General features: G+C 40.4%; 1 long non-coding RNA gene and 2 pseudogenes across 1 annotated transcript in view; 2 read left to right on the top strand and 1 right to left on the bottom strand.

Moving 5' to 3' along the window:
* Positions 1-21176, top strand: part of LOC136500912 (uncharacterized) — a 185893-nt gene that overhangs the window by 76018 nt on the left and 88699 nt on the right. The window lies entirely within an intron of this gene.
* Positions 609-8812, top strand: LOC136502050 ((E)-beta-caryophyllene synthase-like; annotated as a pseudogene).
* LOC136501853 (glutathione S-transferase T3-like) lies at positions 13978-15588 on the bottom strand (annotated as a pseudogene).

Here is a 21176-nt window from a genome sequence, read left to right as displayed (position 1 = left end):
AATGAATACCGGTTTGGAACCGTCAGTAAATGCCGTTTCTAGGGTAGTGTAATTAAGTTCAAAATGATTTGACATACCAGTATATTAAAGCTACATTCTTTCTATGAATATTCTCCATCCACCGTGCTCTTGCTGCTCGCTTGGGAGTTCATGGCTAGCTAGAACGTGCGTGGATGACCAGCCATCAGCGTACGGTACCTTGGCCATTCATTTTGCATCGAGATCTGGGCAGCTGATTTTGTATAGTGCTGGGCAGCTGATTTTGTAACTGTCTCTGCGTTGTGGTGCCTGCATGTAAAGCGTTTGTACCTGGAAGTGAATGTACGTATGTGTTGCTTAGGTATATTGGCCGATGAGGCGATGAGTAGAGTCTGGGCCCTGGCGTCGAATTTCTTTTGTGGTGTGTGTGACCTGCAGAAAATGACATGAGTTACTGGTGGATGGCGAAAAGAACGACATTAGTGGCTAGCTAAGCTTATTGTTACGTGTCGGCAGCTGCAGCTCTGCGTTTAAAACGTGAAGCATATTGATGTCCAAAAATGAGTGGACAACATTCATTCCGTGCAACAGGTAATAGTAGTACTAAACTAGTGGCAGCTAAACCATAGATGGCAACTGAGGCAAAGATGGAGATTCAAGCAGCTCCACAGGACGAGGACGTGCATCACAGCAAGTACCACTCCACCCTGTGGGGTGACTTCTTCCTTCATCATGTCCCATGCCCTCCATTACAAGTATGTAGTTTTTTTTTAGGGAAACAGGAGGGGTTGCTCCCTACTGAGCTTTATTAAAATTTTAAACTTTTGTACAGAGTATGGTAGGTACAGATCAAGACACAAAGAAAGTTACAAAAAAAATCAATAAAATTACACAAAGTTGTCTAGCCATAATTATAACTGAAGACTTAAATCCCTCTTAGCTCCGAGCTGAACCCAAGCTAGTTCCTGTTTGAAGACCAATTTGCAAGTTTGCAGAGAGTGATTTTGATTCCCGAAGATTGCATCATTATGAGCAGACCAGATACCCCAGAACATTGCCACAATTATTTCCATGAAAAAAAAGGTCTGTGAATGTGATTCCTAAACAGAGGGATTGTATCCAGCAAATTGCCTTGGATCAGATGTGCTAAACCCAGCATATTCTAGCATGACATGGCAAAAGAACATTCCAGGAAAAGATGATGCAAAGATTATTTCTCGGGTCCTTGATTGCTTACTAAAAGAACACTTTCCTCTTTGGCACACAACTTGAATTCCAGAGCCACCTATATACAGGTGAGACTGTGATAGAACCCAGCAAATGTGAATAAGTTTTACTTGATGCAAACGTAGAAGATCCCCAGATATAACTCCAAGTGTCTTTATTATGATTAAGATGAATATCTTCCAACTCAGAGATCATTAGTTGGTACTGATCATGTGCTTCAACTGAAAGACGAAGATGGAAAAAGCCAGATTTATCTTCAGTGTCTATAAAATGCTGAACTGCCATAACCTTGAATTTGTCAAGCAACTTAAGAACATCCTTCCACCAAAAAGAACCCTTCCTATTATTCATTGGTATATTGACACTATTATAATGAGAATTCCAAACTAGTTGAACCCAAGGAATATCACATTTATTAAAGAACTTATGGAGGTGCTTAAGAAGCAAACTTTCATTCTGAATGTAAAGATCATGTACTCCTAGACCACCATTTTCTTTTGAATTACAGACAAGCTTCCATGCAGCTTTTGGTGGCTTTTTAGAGTTTAAATCAGATCCCCTCCACAAACAATGTTTTCTATATTTATCAATCTGTTTAATCACAGTCTTGGGCAAAAGATATGTACACATTGTGAAAGTTGGCAAAGCACTAATAACTGCATTAGTCATTTGCAATCTACCAGCTTGACTAAAGAAATAAGAAATGTTCACTAGTCTTCTTTCACACTTGGAGACCAAAGGCCAGAAGTCAGCCATTGTTGGTTTTGTGATACTTAAATGCAAACCAAGATAAGTAAATGGTAAGGAGCCAATGGAGCAACCAAAAGTATTAGCCAATATATTAAGTTTCTGCTCATTAACATTAAAAGGCACCATCATGGACTTAGCATAATTGACTTTCGAACCAGTAGATTCTGCAATGGAGTTGAGAATAGCCTTTAAGAAAAAAAAAAGTTGTCTTGCATCCCCTTGCATGAAGATTAGAGTGTCATCAGCATATTGAAGAATAGGGAAGTCTTAATCATGACGTAGGTCCACTGGTAAAGATAGAATCCCTTGTTGCTTAGCTGCATTTAGAATGGTCTGAAGGAAATTAGCTGCCAGAACAAAGAGTAGAGGTGATAAAGGGTTACCTTGCCTAACTCCAAGCTTGCAATGGAACACTTTACCAGGAACTCCATTTAGAAGAGCAGTAGAAGTACTAGATCTAAAAATCATTTTCATCCAAGTGATCCATCTATCAGGAAGCCCTTTATGCTGCATGATTTGAATCATAAGACAAGTATGTAGTTTGTTGAACACAACTCCATCCTCTCACTCCTTCTCTATTATTACTAGATTTTTTTAGATAATCCCAACTTAACATTAATGTTGTATAATCAGAGTGTGCTCAGTTACTATTTCTCTCTCCAATATCTTAGCTCACATTTGTGACTAAATAGCTATATAATCATGAGATGAAGAATATGCACATCGACAACCCCATAGAACAAAGGATTAATAGTGTTCAACAACATTGGAACAAAGGCCAGGGTGTGGCTGAGTGGAGGAAAATCTGATAATTGACTTGGCCGCCCTCCTCCATAAGGTGGCTTATTAATTAGTATGCACTATACAGGAACCAGGATATGGACCTATCCCATTTTATATATAACTTGCTTTGTTTTAACATAACTATATGCTACGTACCCGTCTTCCTTATATGACTATATCCTTCTATAAGGCCAGCAACACTAGAGCTTGATCTATCTCTCTTCGTCATCTTCGAGCCAATTTCCAACAGTTCCCAACAAAACATTCCGACAATATAATGTAATTCCAATATACATGTTGTTTTTATGTTACTATAGGATCAATCAAGAGTGACAGACGCACGTACCATTGCTTGTGGGAGAAACAACTAGTAGAGAACTCAATTGTGGTGCACACAACTAGCACCTCTTTCTCTTTTACCTTAAACATATTTATAAAGCAATTTACATATTTTCCCAGATGATTTCACACTGCTATGAACACGTTCATATTGGTTTCTCTAGCTCACAACTGGCAACATTTATATGCAATTCCCATGAAAAGTGTTGCTATGAAATTCGCGTTTGTCTTAAGTAATATTTATATCCCTAAATAAGTTTATTATGAAAATATATTGAATGATCTAATGAAAGGGGGCAGTTGTAAATCCCATTATGTTAGCTGGCCATGGCACGCAGACGCTGGCTACATTCAAATCCAATCTGCAGAGGACAAGGTCAGAAGCTCTTAGTAATTTTTATCATGTAAAATCAGTGGTTGGTGGAGCGTGTCAACGACACTGGCTGCATGTTAATTAACTTGCTAGTAGACGCCATCATGCCATATTAATCCCAGCGAACAATGGAACCTATTGGCCGGACATCAATCTAGTACTCACAAAATTAAAACTCTTAACGATACTAGCTAACCGGCAGCGGCATGGGAGATCATAAACAACATTACATAGCGCACATAGGTAATAGGTTACTGATGATGATGTGTAGTGTCCTGCAACCGCTTCGTGAGTCTATATAAAGCCAGTGATCTAGGCAATCTTCTCCAAGCAACTACCCACGGAGCCAGCAGCTCTCTAGAGCCTCTCCTGCTTTGCATTGATCTAACGGCCCCAGCAGCCACCCAGAGATGGCCACCAGCGGCCCCGTCCCTCTGGTCTCACAGGTGCAGCAGCGCAAGCCACAGACATACACCCCGAGCCCATGGGGTGACTTCTTCCTCCACCACATCCCATGCACTCCATCACAGGTACATGCTCCATATGCTACAAAACTAATTAAACATGTCATTTGGCTCTCATCACATCGCTGCAGGAAAAGGTGCCAAGACCGCCAACACTTTGTTTTATTTTGCATGACTGCTAAAATTCTAGGCTATATATGTAACTGGTCGATGTGTAGGGATCGATTATTATCAAGGGTGTGATTGATTGATTGAATATATCCCAACAAACCAAACCCACCAATAGGATACAAGTTCATGGTGATTTGTTGCCTATACTGCCTTTCTGAGCTAGTTCCGCCCATGCAAGAAAATTCTTCCTCAGCCTGGTTCACAGGATACGTATATATAGAGAGAGAGGGATTTTGGACGTTTGCCTCAGGCCAGAATCACTGGACACTAGCTTCACCAGTTAATGTTATATTGGTGCTGATGAGCATATACAAAATGGACCAATGTTTTTCTAAAAACACATTAAGGAACAACATGATAAATAAACATCTCTCTATATATAAGAGGATATAGTTGCACCTTGATTTTTTTTAGATAATGGAACCATATGTTCCGGCTTCAGCACACATCTTGGAAGCAAAAATAAACATGGCTTTTGACTCTAAATTTCTGCACACATCTTGGATAAGCACCATGTGTTCATCCAGCCGTTGCAATGGAGCCCAAAATCAGAGCCAGTATTGTCGCCCTGAAGAGTACTTGCAAAAATGTTTTTGGTTGACATTTATTAAACACCAAATCATTCCTTGTGAGCCAAATAACCCAACAAAGGGCCGCTGCACCTGTCAATAATAAGAGATTGTGTTTTTGTTGACCCAATTTAGACCAACCTCCAAACATATGGGCTATGTTCCTCGGTGGTCTCAAACCAAAAACCCAGTGAACCATACGCCATAGAGCCTTAGCGACAATACAATCGAAGAATAAATGTTTTATGGTTTCCATGCTACTGCAAAAGCTGCAAACCTTACTACCATTCCAATTTCTTTTGGCCAGATTATCCTTGATGATGATCAATTTTTATCTCATGTAACATGTTCTCATGTGAGCAACCAAACACCAGTCTCACATCGATCTGTGAGGCTAAGCAGGTAGCAACGAAACAAAGAGAAAATGCATACACCCAGCCTGGTTGAGCTGCTGACCTCCATCAACATCTAGGTGTCTCTTCAAGTAGAATCTGGCTCATTGTGTTGTGCATATGAAAGGATTCGTTTGCACACTGACATTTACACTACAGAGAGATTAACTATAACATTAGAAATATCTTTACAGAGAGATTAACTATAACATTAGAAATATCTTTCTTGCAGTATTTGATGATGAAGGATAAGGTCAAAATAATGAAGGAGGAGGTGAAGAAAATGCTACTGGATGCTGATTCTTTTGATTTGTCTGATAAGTTAGACTGTATTGATACACTAGAACGGCTTGGATTGGATTATCACTATACCAAGGAGATTGATAAATTAATGTGCAATGTCTTCGAAGCTAGGGATCAAGATCTTGATCTTCTTACAACCTCAAATCTTTTCTATTTTCTTAGGAAGCATGGATATCATATTTCTTCTGGTAAGATTCCAGACATATTTTATTTTGCTATTTAATTGTCATATATTACTTAGATGGAACTTCATATGACTTCAGAAGGACTTTTATGGTATACACACCTTCCACCGAAGCAACAAAGAGGTTTTTATTACTTCAAATAGTGTGGCTCAAGTGTTAAATGTAGTATCTGCTTATAAAGATGACACAAGACAGCCTCCAACTGTTAGTTTCAAAGATGGTTTCTATTTTTTCTTAAAATAATAAAAATCTAGTTTAATAACTAAAGAATCATCTTAACTAATTTATTTTAGATTAGGTAAATATGTAAGTATCAGTTTATTTTTTAAAATGTTATCTATTAGTTAATGATCTATTTAGACTTTTTTTTAGGCAAAAACTGTGGGGGAGATCTATTTAGATTTATTTTGAACTTACGTATTTTTTTCTACTATTTTATTCCTTGTACTGAAACTTGAAGAAGATGAACGAATAAGATTCAAATAACTATGAAAAGAGCATAGCATATAGATGACATCTTTAGAAAAAAAGAATTGTACAGCTTTCACATTTCTCAGATTTAAGATACAAAACTACTTACTAATTTTTAGAGGTTAAACAAGAATTTTTTTTATTTTCAAAAAATAGAAAACCACCTTTGAAACAAGAGAGAGGACCAAATTTGCTCGATTTTGGTAGTTGGAGAGCATCCAGTACCCAGTTTCATCCTTCAAAGTTGAAAATCGAACTACCGTTCAAGTTGAAGACTAAACAATGGACTTTATACTATTATTCTGTCACTGCCATCTCTTACAATTGTTTCATAGTCCATACTTCTGGCCATCAATATAATTGATGTCTCATGTGTTTTTAATGTCACAGATGTATTTTTGAAGTTCAGAGATGACAAAGGAAATATTGTAACAGATGATGCAAGATGTTTATTGAGAATGTATGAAGCGGCACATCTTAGAGTGAAAGGGGAAGAAGTGCTTGACAATATTCTTATTTTCACCAAGAGTCAGCTTCAGTATATTGTAGACGATCTCGAACCACAATTGAAAGAAGTGAAATATGCATTGGAAACACCTCTTTTTAGAAGACTCAAAAGAGTACAAGCGAGGCAATATATCTCAATATACGAGAAAAATACTACACACAATAATATGCTCCTAGAGTTTTCAAAGTTAGACTTCAACATTTTGCTAACCCTATATTGTGAGGAGCTAAAAGATCTTACACTGTAAGAGCCATCATTAATAGCATAGTGATGTTGTACTAAGTTCTCTCATTACCATTATTTCTAGATATCTTCTCATGCCCTATATATATTTACAGCTGGTGGAAAGAGTTCCAAACACAATGCTAACACGTCAATCTACGCACGAGATAGGATGGTGGAGATGCATTTCTTGATGATGGGAGTATTCTTTGAGCCCCAATATTCCTATTCACGAAAGATGCTTACACAATTGATTATGATTGTGTCTGTACTCGATGACTTGTATGACAATCATTGCACCACAGAAGAAGGCAATGTCTTCACTGCAGCACTGCAAAGGTTTGCAACACTTCTGTCCATATTCATCATGTTGCTTATAGGGTAATAAATTTATATAGTCCTAATTATTTATTTGTATGGAAAGCTCATGTCTCTTGAAGTTCTATTTTCAATACATAATGTTAATATAATCATAAGTTTCATAAATGACAGGTGGGATGAAGAAGCAGTAGAGCAATGCCCAACATACTTGAGGACTTTATATATAAATATACTTACCACCATAAAAGCCATTGAGGAGGTGTTGAATCTTCAAAACAACAAACATGCCAAGTTGGTTAAAGGACTGGTATGTCTTACTGAAACAAGATTAAAATGGAGAAACAATTGTATATATCCCTAGGAGGAAAATTATCGTGATTGACATATCTAAAAGCCATCAAGGTTATATTATGTGTGTATGTCCAAATGTTCATTGTGCATCCTTGTGATTGACATATTTATAATCTTACTATGGTACAATGCGATCTAAAATTAATTTAGAGCAACATGATTGTCACTACTTTATTTTTATTCAATATATACTAATCAAACAATTGTACAACATCTAAACTAATTTAGTTCTAATAATTTTGCTTGATCTAATATTAACTACTACATCCAAAATTTGGGGCTTATGATTATGAAATGCCTGGCTTAATTCTTGAAAAAAAAATTGTTCAACAATTATTCAGATTATATGCATGCATAGTAGATAAAAGTTGTATCAATGGATCCACATTATATTCCACACGTCTTTCAATACAAATTTATTTTTATTGTAACCAATGATATCTTATAAGAGTTTAGTGACAAGTATAGTTTAAAAATACTTTTCTTATATTCTTAATACTCCATACAGAAAGAAATATATAAATCAGTAAGTATTTTTTCATAGAGAGAGCAATAATTTCGGCATTAGTTTAAACTTATGTGTGTTTGAGAGTTTGGGTGCACATAGTATACGCAAGTATAAAGAATAATTAATGTGTTCCAGACAAAATGGCATTTGCTAACAGTAGTTAGAGCTCCCTGAGGCCTCCATTACAAATTTAAAGGTTTGCCTGGGTAGTTTTCTCTTTGGGATATATTGTATCTTTGAGCTTTCACACTAATCTTACATGCATTTTAGATAATCGACATGGCCAAATGCTGTAATGCTGAGACCGAATGGCGGGACAAGAAATATGTGCCAGCCACCGTTGATGAGCATCTAAAAATTTCAGCACGCAGTAGTGGTTGTATGCACATCGTGAGCCTGGGATTCATTTCAATGGGAGATGTGGCAACTAGCGAAGCTATTGAGTGGGCTTCTACCTATCCGAAAATCATCCTAGCTGTCTGTGTTATTGGACGCCTCGCTAATGATATAATGTCGTACAAGGTGCCAGTTAGTATATATTTTTAAGTGCTAATAAATGATAAGCTCAATTATAGAATCGTTCCTAAACTTTTCAATGTTTTTGGCTGCAGCGAGAAGAAGCATCAAAGAATATGGTATCTACAGTACAAACTTGTGCAAAAGAATATGGTACCACAATAGAACAAGCCATAGAAAAGCTTAGAGAACTGATCGAGGAAGCGTGGATGGACATCACCGAAGAGTGCATGAGACAGCCACAACCAAAGGCTCTTCTGGAGAGGGTAGCCAACCTGGCTAGTACAATGGATTTTGTATACAAAGATGTCGATGGATACACCGATTCACAGAGTATCAAAGGCATATTGGATTCACTGTATGTGGATCTAATCAACTAAAATTAGGTGACAGCGTAGCTATAACCAGATGGACAACAATTCAGTGTCTATATAGTTTGTAGTATTTGCAAATGTATTGTGTTTCTCGGAAGATCTTACAGATATATATATACTTTAGTGATCTTTTCCTGTAGGAATATGTTTACTAGCCGGAACTGTAAAATCCAAACCTTACTAGGTTTCCAAGTATGGCCTGTGGGTTCATAACTATTGTACAACTCGATGTAATGATTGTGAATTAATAAAATCTTTCTTTTACCAAGAAAAAGTATGGCTTGTTTGGCGTAGAGTTAGATGGAACAATTTCTAGGCACCAGAAATTATTGAAATCGGAGCTATAGACACATGGGTCATTTAGTTGAGCAATTTTGTTATTAATTTTTGAGTTAAATACAGATATTCAAACCAACTTATTTTATTCTACAAACTCCAAATCATATATGGTAGAATTATGATAAACAGTGTGGAGCTAGAGTTGTGCTAAGGCCAGTCTCAATGGCTAGTTTCACTACACGGTTTCCAAAAGACCACATCAGCTAGAGCGTGATGAAACTGTGAATGAAATTGGCCTTCACAGTGCAGCGTTTCATTTCACCAATTCCAAAGCTAAGTGAAGCACTTAATTGCAGCAAAGTGATGGGATCATATGCACGGCATGCTCGTGTAGCCATTTCCACAAAAACTAAAATACGTGCACTACAAATACTGCAGCACTCCTAGTTCAGATAACAGAACAGCAAGTATGAACTGCTGTTTCAGAACTGCAAGAGGAAGAGAACAGCAAGTATGCACTACACATTGTAATGCATTTCATCGACTCCTAGATCAGTATGAACAGCAAGTATGCACTACACATTCAGAACTTCAGTTTCAACCAACAGAACAGCAAGTACGATGTAACACCCTAAATTTTACAACAATTGAAACTAGGGAAAAATTGATTTACTAAGCATTTTTGTGAGCATTTAAATTTAGGAAGAATAATAAAGTTTACCAAATTAAAATTTAATATAGGTTAACAACAATGAATGTGCATTCATGCTGCTGCATATAAATTTTTGGAATGGTTTGATTTGAACTCAAATTGAACTTGATTTGAATTTTGTCTTCAAAATTGCTTTGGAATGAAATTAGAAAAAAAAGGCAAATTCTTTCTCCTTCCTCTTCCGGCCCGTAGGCCTGCTGCTGCCCGCGGCCCACCTTTTCTCCGCGCCGGCCTGCGTCCCTCTCTCCCCGCAGTGCTCCGCTCGGCCCGCTCCAGCGCCGGCCCACGCTCTTCTCCGCTTGGGCCGAGGCCAGGTTTCACCGGCCCAGTCGCGCGCCCAGCCGCTCCCGCTGACCGCGCGCTTTCCTCCGCCCGCTAGTCAGACCCGCCTCCTTCCTCTTGCTCGTGTCCCAGTCGGACATTGTGCCGTTGCCGTTGAGTCCGACGCTGCCACGATCCGTGGTGCCGTGGCGCCCAAGGGATCCTGGACCATAAATAGCACCCGCACCCCTTCTCTACCTCCTATCCCATCTGGCGGCCGTTTTTCTTCGCCAAGCAGCCACAGCCGAGCTTCGTTCCAGCGCCGCCGCCGACCACCGCTGTCCCCAAGCGCTGAGCCGCCGTCGCTGCTTCCCGCTCGCTTATTCCGGTTCGGGTGAGATCCCCTTTCCCTTCTCTCTCGCCCGGAGCTTTTGTTTCGTCAAATCGTGCGCTATGGAGCGAGAACCGCGAGCTCCGTTTGGCCGGTCATGGCGCCGCCGTCGGAAGTCTGCCGCCGGCACTGTTCTAGCGTGTGTTTTTTTTCTTTTTCGCCAGATTCGATCCAGGCCGTTCGGATCTAATCCAACGGCCCAAAACCGGAGATACCCTTTCGCTGCTGATTTTGCAAATACGTCCTTATAATTACTTCGGTGTTAACCCACGGTCCTTTGCGCGTTTCACAGTTTATGTTTCTTTCTTTCGAAAGCGTATTTTCATTCAGTTGGACTGAAATACGTTTTCAATTATTTACAGTTTTGCCATTCAACTTGTTTTAGCCATAATTTCTCCGTTTTAACTCCGATGTGATCCGTTCAAGTTGCGTTAGGTTCGTAATTAAGTAATCTACATGTTTATGCTACTGTAAAGTAGATTTCCCACTTTTATAATTTGAGCTTAGATCTAATCTATTATTTGCCTATAGGAAATCTTGTATAATTCATAACTTCTCCGTTTTAGATCCGATTTTTGTGATCTTCGCGTCTGCGTGTTCGTAGCGAGACGTGGATTTGTTTTCCAAACTTTTCATCTTGATTCTTTGCTGTTGGTGTACTGTTCTAATCTGTAGCCTTGTTTGCTTTGCATGATTGCTCCTGGATGCTTGTATGTTGCTGTGGTTATCGAGTATAGACGGTGAGCAGTTCGTGGGAGATCAAGGGTACGACTTTGACGAGCAGGACCAGCAGGAGTACTTTGCTCAAGGCAAGTATAGCATGGGATCATCCTTGTTTCCTATTCACTTTAATTCATTAAATTCATGTTGCATGTGTCATCTTGATAAGGATTTCCTAGAATTGAATTATTACCTTGTCACCTAAGGGTTATGCATTCGGGTAGCTTTGCTAGTGCTTAATTAAACCATGATCTTGTAACTTGACTAATGGTATATGCAATAAACATTAAAACATGACTTTTAGCAACATGGAAATAGGGGGCTGGAGTGTTTAGCTACTTTCTAAATGCTTCAGATTCCTCTCCCTAAGGACTTATCTGTAAGTGATCATCCGGGACTTACAGTATAGTTGTGAGGGCTACATGGCTCTGGCTTTAGCTCAGTATGAGGACCTTTTCTAGCTTGTTAGTGGTTACCTTCATTGGTGTAAGAATGGCTTGACGAATCGGGTATAGAGCGGCCTCTATCTCTATGTGTATAGGCTGCGCGTCAATGTGCCATCGGGAAGGGGGGCTCTACATCTGTTTGCCGAGTGAATCTAATGGCCCTAATTTGTTAGACGAACCTTTGAAAGGCTTCATAGTGACCCTTCCTGCTCACCTTGGAAGTGTTTTGGAGTTATAAACCCGGGCATATGGGTATCACGACTCACAGTGAAAGTGTACAGCCTCTGCGGAGTGTAAAACTGGTATATCAGCCATGCTCACAGTCATGAGCGGCCTTGGAACCCTTATGGAATAAATGATCACTAAGTAATATCTGTTTATGCTATTCATTACTCATGTTTACATTTGATCATGTGTTTTGCATTGGGAATTGGAAACAACTTGTTGCTACCCTTAAGCTAAAATTGTGACAACTAAAAGCTAAACGCTGTAAAACCTGTGTCTAGCCTTTTGAGCCTCATGAACCCCGTGTTACACTTGTTGAGTACGACATGTACTTACGCTTGTTTATTTTCATTATTTAGATAAAAATCCCGGTTGGGTAATAGATGACTTTGGGTATGATGATTTTCCTAAGGACTACTAGACTTGTGGCCAACCAGTCGACGTCCCTGTGAATTGGAGCTTCCGCGAGAGATCTTTTTATTACCTACGCTATATTTATGTAATAACTCTGACTTATTTGTGATGTAATAAACATTGGTGATGATACTATTCATAATTTGTCGGCTTATGTGTGTGACTGATCTCTGGGCGCACATAAGGTTTTGCACCCTATTTTATCCTTAAAATTGGGTGTGACATACGAACTGCATAATTTAGATAACTGCATAAGTTCAGATAACTTCAGAACTGCACTACAAACTGTAGTATGAACTGCATAAGTTTAGATAACTGGAACATCAAGATAACTAAGATGAATTATAACAGCAAGATAACTGGAACAACAAGTTTTCCAATGGCAAAAGATGACAGATAACTAGCGGTAAATTGATGATGACCATTCAACCAACAATGCCGAGATGCACCCCATAGATTCATATAGATGCTTTCACCCTGCACAAATAAACATAGTTCAGCATGAGATCTCAGATACAAATGCACTTGCACATATATATAAACAAACATTACAGATATATAAAATTATTATTACATGCAGTGAACTGACCCTTCCATGCATTTGGGCATCTTTTCCATTGCCAATGCATGCAGTCAATGCTGCCGAACATACCAGGAAAACCTCGTTTCTCACCAATTTTGAGTAGACGCTCAGTATCTTCCATAGTGGGGCACCTCAAATACTGTCCACCAAATACATCTCTAACACCTTTGACAAAATTCTTCATCGACTCCATTGCAGTAGTCTCTCCAATCTTCAAGTATTCATCTAGTTCATCTGCAGCACTACCACTAGCCAATTGACGAATAGCTACAGTACACTTCTGTAGTGGACTGAGCCCTTGCCTATTAACGGCATCCACCCTTTGAGTAAAATAATCATAATTTTGGCCTAAGGCCTTGACGATGCGTAGGAAAAGAGGCCTATACATACGAAATCTTCGGCGAAAAATATTGGAAGGATAAAGAGGATTTTCTGAGAAATAATCATTCACTAGTTTTAGATGTGCTTCCTCTCGTGGTCTCTTGATGTGCTTCCTCGGATGCAGTCGATGGTCAGCTGCCTGTTTCTGTAGAGCTTCGACAGTAGACTGAATGACCACCGTGGCTTCACTGATAACATCATCTAGGATCTCATCCTCAGCAATGAACTCATCCAACGAGTACAAAGGATTTTGACTTTCATCAGGATTGTCATGTTCCTCAGACATCTTTGCAGATGAGAAAAAGGAAAGGTGAGAGAGTACAGTAATAAGAAAAATAAAATAGAAAGTTTAAAGATATTAAGATCACCTCAAAACTATAGAACAAGATGGAAGAAGAATGAGGAAGAGAGAAGACCTTTGTGTGTGTTAAGGAAAAGAGAGGATGGTGTATATATAGGTGCACACGGCAGCCATAATAGATAGTACAGTTTCACACCTAATGTGAAATTGAACAGTTTGTGAAACTGAACAGTTTTCACACCCAATGAGAAACTAAGCAGTTTTCACACCTAATGTGAAACTGAGCAGTTTTCACACCTAAAGTGAAACTGCCATAGTAGATAATGCAACATTCACACTACAAACTGCCATAGTATATAGTGCAGCATTTACACATGATATGAGTAGTTTTCACATCTAATTAATATAGTGCACATGATGCAGCATTTACACATGATGTGAGCAGTTCAGAACTAACCTTAGTCTGCAAACAACTTTTCCTCTATCTTGCGTATTGCCCTGTCTCGGCTAGCCTTTTGATCTTCAGACATGTGACTTATGTCTTGATTAAGCAGGGAATTATAGACCTCAAACATCTTTGCTTCTTTTTGCTCCTTTGCTGCCCTCAAATTTGCATTTGATATCTAAATCTGTGCTTCTGTGACCTTTTCCCGCTCCACCTTCCGATCTTGCTGCACCTTGATAATTTTCTCAATATTGTCCCCAAGGATGACAATTCCTTCCATAACATTGTCCTTCTTGCGCCTTCCACTGCGCTCAGCCTTTGCTGCTTCTCTACCAATGGGACGTGATTGTTCATCTAGAACATCAACTATCTCACTCTTGTTTTTCTCTGTCTCCTCAATCAGTGCACACCATTTGGGCTCGTTTTTTAGTATCTTCCACCAATGCACCAACGAAAAAGGCTTTCCAAACCTGTTTGCATACATCTTTTGTGCCTCATCTTCCAGCATGTCGTTGGAGTATCCGCTTGTATGCATTTGAGTTACCTTACTCCAATAGTCATTGAAATCAGTGATCGATGACTTGAGGCGTGACCAGTGAACCTTCAGTTGGTTTATTTCCCTTCTACGCTTCACATTCCCTTTCGTGTTAAAATCATCAGTGACTTCCTTCCAAAATGTGTCACCTCTGTTGTCATTTCCCTTAATTGGGTCTTTAGAAGCATTCAACCAAGCACTGGCCTACAAAATACAAAATATTGATATAAGATGAACAAATCAAGTATTATCGACAACACTGGCCTACAAAATTAAGTATTGTACCAGTCTCTCTTCCTCTTCATGACTCCAGTATCTCTTCTTTACTTGCCTATTTGCCTCATTGTTGTCATCTTCATCAATGTCAATGTTCACCGTCTCCTTTGTTGAAGTACCTTGTTTCACATCTTGGGGTGCTCCACAGGCACTTGGTGGTGGTGATATCGGGTTGAAGCCCATAGGCTGTCCAACCAAATGAAAATTTTCTCCTTGAATTTGTGGCTGCTGCGGATAGTGTGGTTGTTGAAGAAAATTCATAAAACCACCTGATGGATAGACCCTGAAGTTTTCACACTATCATTAACACCATCCAGAATAGAGCTGAACCTTTCTATGCTAAGATCAACTATAAAATCAACTGTACTAAACAATCTTCAATATCATGATGAACAATCTTGCAGGCATCAACTTCCAACGAGTACAAATCAACTATCGGCAGCCATGAACTTGGGAATACACAGATCGAAATCAAGTGCTTACCATGAATTTGGGGATTGTTGGTTTCCAGGTTCAGAGGAAAAAATTGGGGGTACGACCCCATCCTACTCGCGCTGGCTGCGGCATCATAGACGAAGACAGGAGAGCAGGGGAGGAACTTAGCACAGCAGGGGAGGAAACCACAGTGGCCGGCGTGGGAACTGGTGGCGGCACCGGCACCTCGAGGGAAGGCAGCGGCGGCGGCACCGGTGACGAAGCTGGAGGCCACAATGGCGCAGTCGAGGATGACTTCTTCAGTCCCAGATGGCTACCTGCTCGCCCTTTCCCCCCACTCATGGAGGTGCGCCGCTCGGAGCTCGCCGCTGGTGCCATCGGAGCAGCGTTGCTCGCTGATTTGAAACCCTAGCGTAGGCGATGTGCGGGGGGCGAACCTATCCACGGAGGAGGAGGAGAGGGGTGGGAACGACTGGAGGGAGGTGGGAGGGGGCGGGAACATTGGGGAAAGGGCGGGAGGGGGCGAGAAGGGCGTGCCGTCGGGAGCCCGGCCGCACGGGATGAGGATGAAACGCCAGACGCCCCTCAACGCGAGTTTCATTCAGTTACCGAGGACTTGGTAATGGTGCCCAAACGTGTCGTGGTCATGAAACATATTCCCTCTCTCTCCTCCTAAAATCATGCAAAGATTCCTTTTCTTACTGATGTGTCATCTAATTAATGTGCATGATACACCCACGAAACCCCCATTGAAACTGGCCTAATAAACCGGTTGTCCATGACTAAATTGGGCTAGGACTGGCTAGTTTGTCTCCTACCCTCTTCTGTATTCATGGTGGCTGGGCTAGAAGCTACTTCCTCTATCCTCAAATAAATCAATTCATAGAATCCGTGCCAGTCAAACTTTTTTAAATTTGACTAACTTTATAGAAAAAAGTAACAGCATCTATGACATAAAATGACCATATTATGAAAATATACTCTATGGTACATCTACTGATACTAGTTTGATATAATAAATCTTGATGTTTTTTCTACGAATTTGGTGAAAGTTTAAAAAGTTTGACTTATGACAACTCCAGGAATCTATTTAGTTAGGGACAGAGGGAGTAGTGTGCACTTAACTATATATCCTTGAGCTCTTATCAAGAAAAAAACTACATATTTTCTATTTATCTGCTGACATATTTTTTAGGAAAAAAACTGTCAAATTTTTTGATGTTGCGAATGTTGTTCTTTCATGTTGTAAATGTTGTTATTTGATGTTGCAAATGTTGTAGAGGAGGAAATATGACAGGTTATATAAGATGTTGCAGATGATATTTTATCATGTTTCAAACATTGTTCATGCATGTTGCATACTTCATTGTTTCAGTTATATGCAACATCGGAGGATAACATGTGCAACGTCAGATAATAACACATGCAACATTATAAAATTCGATAGATTTTACCATTCAAAATATGTTGACAGATAAATAGATATTCCCACAAAAACTATATGTCCTTGGGCTCAATTCTTTCTAAGTTGACTTGGTTGCAGCAATTTTATTTTTGGAAAGAGTTTGTCTGACCATCCTCAACTATTGTGTTATTCCAATTAGCCCCTCGATCCAAAAATTGGATTACATTTTTATACTCCTCCAACTCTTTAAACCATCCGATTTACCTCCCTCAGTGTGTCCGATTTTTTAGAAAAGGGAATATATTAATATCCCAGCTTCTGCACTGACTAATGCATATGGTTGTTCGTTAATACAAGCGAGAGCAAAACGGTCCAGGAATCTCAAAAACAAAGTTTTGAGCCATAAAGACAACAAAAAAAAGTTTTCAAAAGCCACAACTAAAAAGCAAGCCTGTTGGTAAATCTCTAGCTGTGTCTTGCAAACACCTCCATCGCGGCTATCTCAATAGTCCTACATCCCATCTTCAACAAATGGCAATCCTCCTCCTTCTATATTAGGGACTAGTACTTGGTCTAGTATGTCCCCTTGAAGATAACCTGCAAATAAGATGGTGCTAGGGCCTTATCAAACATAATATCATTCCGGGTTAACCAAATCGCCCAACAAATGGCACTTGCACCCACAAGAATTTGTGATTTCATTTTCCTATTTATCCCTTCCAACCAACTTGTAAACAAATTATGTACACTGGTTGTTGGAGGTATTAGGTTAAAGGAAACATGAACAATTCTCCATATAAATTTAGCAAAATGACAGTCAAAGAGTAGATGTTGTATGGATCGTTCAAGGAACAAAAACAACACTTTCTATCTCCTTGCCACTACCGCCTCGCTAAATTATCTTTTGTTAAAATTACACCCTTGTACAAGTACCAAATAAAGACTTTGATTTTGAGAGGTAGTTTAAGTTTCCAAATTAAAGTGTTAAACGGTAAAGCTTGTGCTCCTAACAAAGCTCTGTACATGGAACTGACTGAGAACAACCCATTCCGATATAGCCCCCACACAAAGCGATCTCTCTGGTTTCTTAGGCGTACATCTGCAACCATAGCCACCACATTGTGCCACGCTTGCAAATTAGCACCCTTCAATGATCTCCTGAAAGCTACATTTAACGGTTCGTGGACATCACTGACCTTGCAGATGCACTTTTCTTCCTCACAATGTTATATAGCGCAGGAAAGAGCATTTTAAGTGGGTGTGGTCTTATCCACGAATCCTCCTAAAAACGCACTTGATACCCGTCACCTAGTTCAAACCTACCCATCGAAAGGAACTCACCCTTGACCTTCATGAGGCCAACCCAAAACTGAGAGTCCTTGGACATATATTGAACCTAGGTCAAAGATTTGTCCCTTAAATATTTATTCGTAAGTAATTGTTGCCAAACCCTGTCTCCATTTAACAATTTAAAGAGTCATTTGCTTAGGAGACACTTATTGTGAACATCTAAATTTAGGACTCCCAATCCTTCTTGGTCTTTTGGTGTACATACTACCTCCCACTTTGTCAATCTATATTTTTTGTTATGCTCATCACTCTGCCAAAAAAACGGGATCTAAAATAGTCCCACCTCTTCAAAACCCCTCTCGGTATTTCAAAAAACGACATCATGAACATGGGAAGACTACTTAGAACATAGTTAATAAGAACAAGCCTCCCTCCTACTGATAACATCTTACCCCTCCAACAGCTCAATCTCTTTTGAAATCTTTCTTCAACATGTTTTCAGTCCTTATTCATGAGTTTTCTATGGTGCATAGGAATTCCTAGGTATGTAAACGGGGACGATCCTATATTACACCCAAAAATGTGTGCATACTTGTTTTGATTATCTTTGGCTGCTCCATTGCAAAACAATTCGCTCTTATGGAAATTGATCTTGAGTCCTAAAAGTTGTTCAAAAGCACAAAGGAGAAGCTTCATGTTTTTGGCCCTCTCTAGATCATTGTTCATAAAGATAATAGTGTCATCCGTATACTGAAGGACTGAAAGTCCATCATCTACCAAATGCAGCACAATCTCTTGGACTTGTTCAGCCTCTTTGGACTTGTTCAGCCTCTTTTGCTCGTAAAATAAGAATAGCCAGCATATCAACCACTATATTAAATAAGATTGGAGATAACAGATACCCCTGATGTACTCCTTTTTTTGTTTGGAAATAATGGCCTAAATTATCATTGGCCTTTACTACAACCCTCCCTCTAGTCATAACTTTTGCAATCCATTCACACCAAATTGGTGAGAATCCTTTGATTCTAAGGACTTATTGTATAAAAGGCCACTTTAGTTTGTCATATGCTTTTTCGAAGTCTAGTTTTAAAATCACTCCATCTTGTTAAATCCTATGTAACTCATGAATTGTTTCATGTAGGATCACAACTCCTTCCATTATATATCTCCCCGGAATGAAGGTCGTCTGAGATGGACCTATCAACTTATCAGGCACTTTCAAAATTCTATTGTTTAGTACTTTCATAAAATTCTTAAAGGACACATTTAAGAGACATATAGGCATGTATTGTTGTATCCATATCTTAGGTAAAAGTGTAATTACGCTAAAGTTTAAACTATGAATAGGCAGTCTCCCAGCATGAAATTCATAAAAGAGGCTCATCAAATCTGGCTTCACAACTTCCCAAAAGAATTGGTAAAATTCAGCGGGAAAGCCATCCAAACCAGATGGCTTGTTTTGTTCCATATCCAAGACTGTTGTAACACCCAAACTTTTTCATTCTTTTAAACAAGTAAATTTGATTTATTATGTTATTAAGTGTGCATTCAATTATAGGAAATTAATAATTTTTGGCGAATTAAAATCAATTATAAGATTTGAAACTTTTGAATGCATACATGCTGCTGCATTATTTACTTATGTGATGATTGTTCTTAAATTAGTGTTCAAATGAGTTCAAAAATAATTTGAAAATGCTTTTGGGAAAATTTGTTGGAAAATAAAAAGGAAAATGAATATCTCCTCCCTTCCTCGGTTTCGGCCTGCATGGCCTTTTTCCCGCATGGCCCGTTCACCTTTTTCCCCCTTCCCCGCTCAGCCCAGCCCAGCCGCCGCTCTCGGCCCAGCAGCCGCGCGCCTCAGCGTCGCCAGCCCAGCAGCCGCGCGCCTCAGCGTCGCCAAGCCCAGCAAGCCGCGCCCAGCCCAGCAGCTGCGCCTGCGCCCGCACCAGGCAACCGCCGGCCCAGCACCGCGCGCCTGCTTCCCGCTCCCAGCCGCCTCTGCCCCGCGCCCTCGGAACCGCCCGGCCATGTCGCGAGGCCGCAACCGCCGCCCCTGGCGTCGTGGGAGCGCCCCCCCTCGCACGCCTCGGCCTCTTTTTAAGCGAAGCCGAGCCCCTTCCTCGCGGCTCTCTCTCGCTCCCCGCTCCATTTTCGCCTCGTTCCCGGCCGCAACTGCCGCACGGAGGAGCTCCGAGGACAGCCGTCCGCGTCGCCGTCTTCCCCGAGCCACCGTTGACTCCATCCTTCCCCGCTGTGAGCTTCGCCTTGTTCCCCTCTCTCTCCCCGTGCTATCTATTTCTTATTTCTTGGCTGCTTGTGGCTGTTTTCCGTGCACCCGTGGAGTTTTCGCCGCCGGCCATGGCGCCCGCGCCCTGTCCTTCCCCTTCGGCCGTCTTCTCGACCTGAGCGCGACCCCCTTCTCCCCCCGAGCTCTCGGGTGCCCTCGGTTTCCCGTTGGCAGACCCTAGCCCCCCTAACCGAGCTCGCCGGCGTGTTCTTTGCCGCCGGCCATGGCTAGCCTCGCCGGAGTCACTGTTCCGGCCGGCCATCTCTTCTTCTCTCTCCCCGGATCGATTTCTGGCCGTTCATTTCAAATCCGACGGCTCACGTTAGAAGATACCCCTTCGCGGGTAGATTTGCTAAAGAGCCCTCCTAGTTTCACCAAATTGAACCCACCATCCCTAGCGCAATTTACAGAGTACGCTTTCTCGTTTTGAAAACGTAAAGTGCACTGTTTTTGTTCAAAATACGTTTTCAGTATTTACAGAAATGCCATTCGAACTGTTTCGCTTATAGAATTGTCGTTTTAGCTCCGAATTGATCCATTCAAATCGCGTTAGCTTCGTAATTTCATAAGCTACATGTTGGAGCTACTGTTAGTCAAGTTTGGAACTTTTTAATTTTGTGATTAGATTTAATTAAATATAGGGCTATAGGAAAACCCGTTTTAATCATAACGTTCGTATTTTAGCTCCGTTTTTCGTGAACTTCGCGTTGACATGATCGTAGCGAAAAGTAGATTAGTTTTACAAACATTTTATCTTGATTTCAATACTGTTGGTGTACTGTTCTAATGATAGGAATATTTGCTTTGCATGAATGCTTTTGGAATGTTGTATGTTGCCGTGTTGGTCGCGTTCAGACGGTGAGGAAAACGTTGGAGACCAAGAACTCTTCGACGACCAGCAGGACCAGCATGAGTTTGTGAACCAAGGCAAGTATAACATGGGCCTTCCTTGATGTCCTATTTCACTTTAAGCAATTA

Source organism: Miscanthus floridulus, chromosome 13, assembly GCF_019320115.1.
Source record: "Miscanthus floridulus cultivar M001 chromosome 13, ASM1932011v1, whole genome shotgun sequence".
Lineage (NCBI taxonomy): Eukaryota > Viridiplantae > Streptophyta > Magnoliopsida > Poales > Poaceae > Miscanthus > Miscanthus floridulus.
Note: the sequence above shows the minus strand (reverse complement) of the source record. Positions and strands in the feature narration are given on the sequence as shown.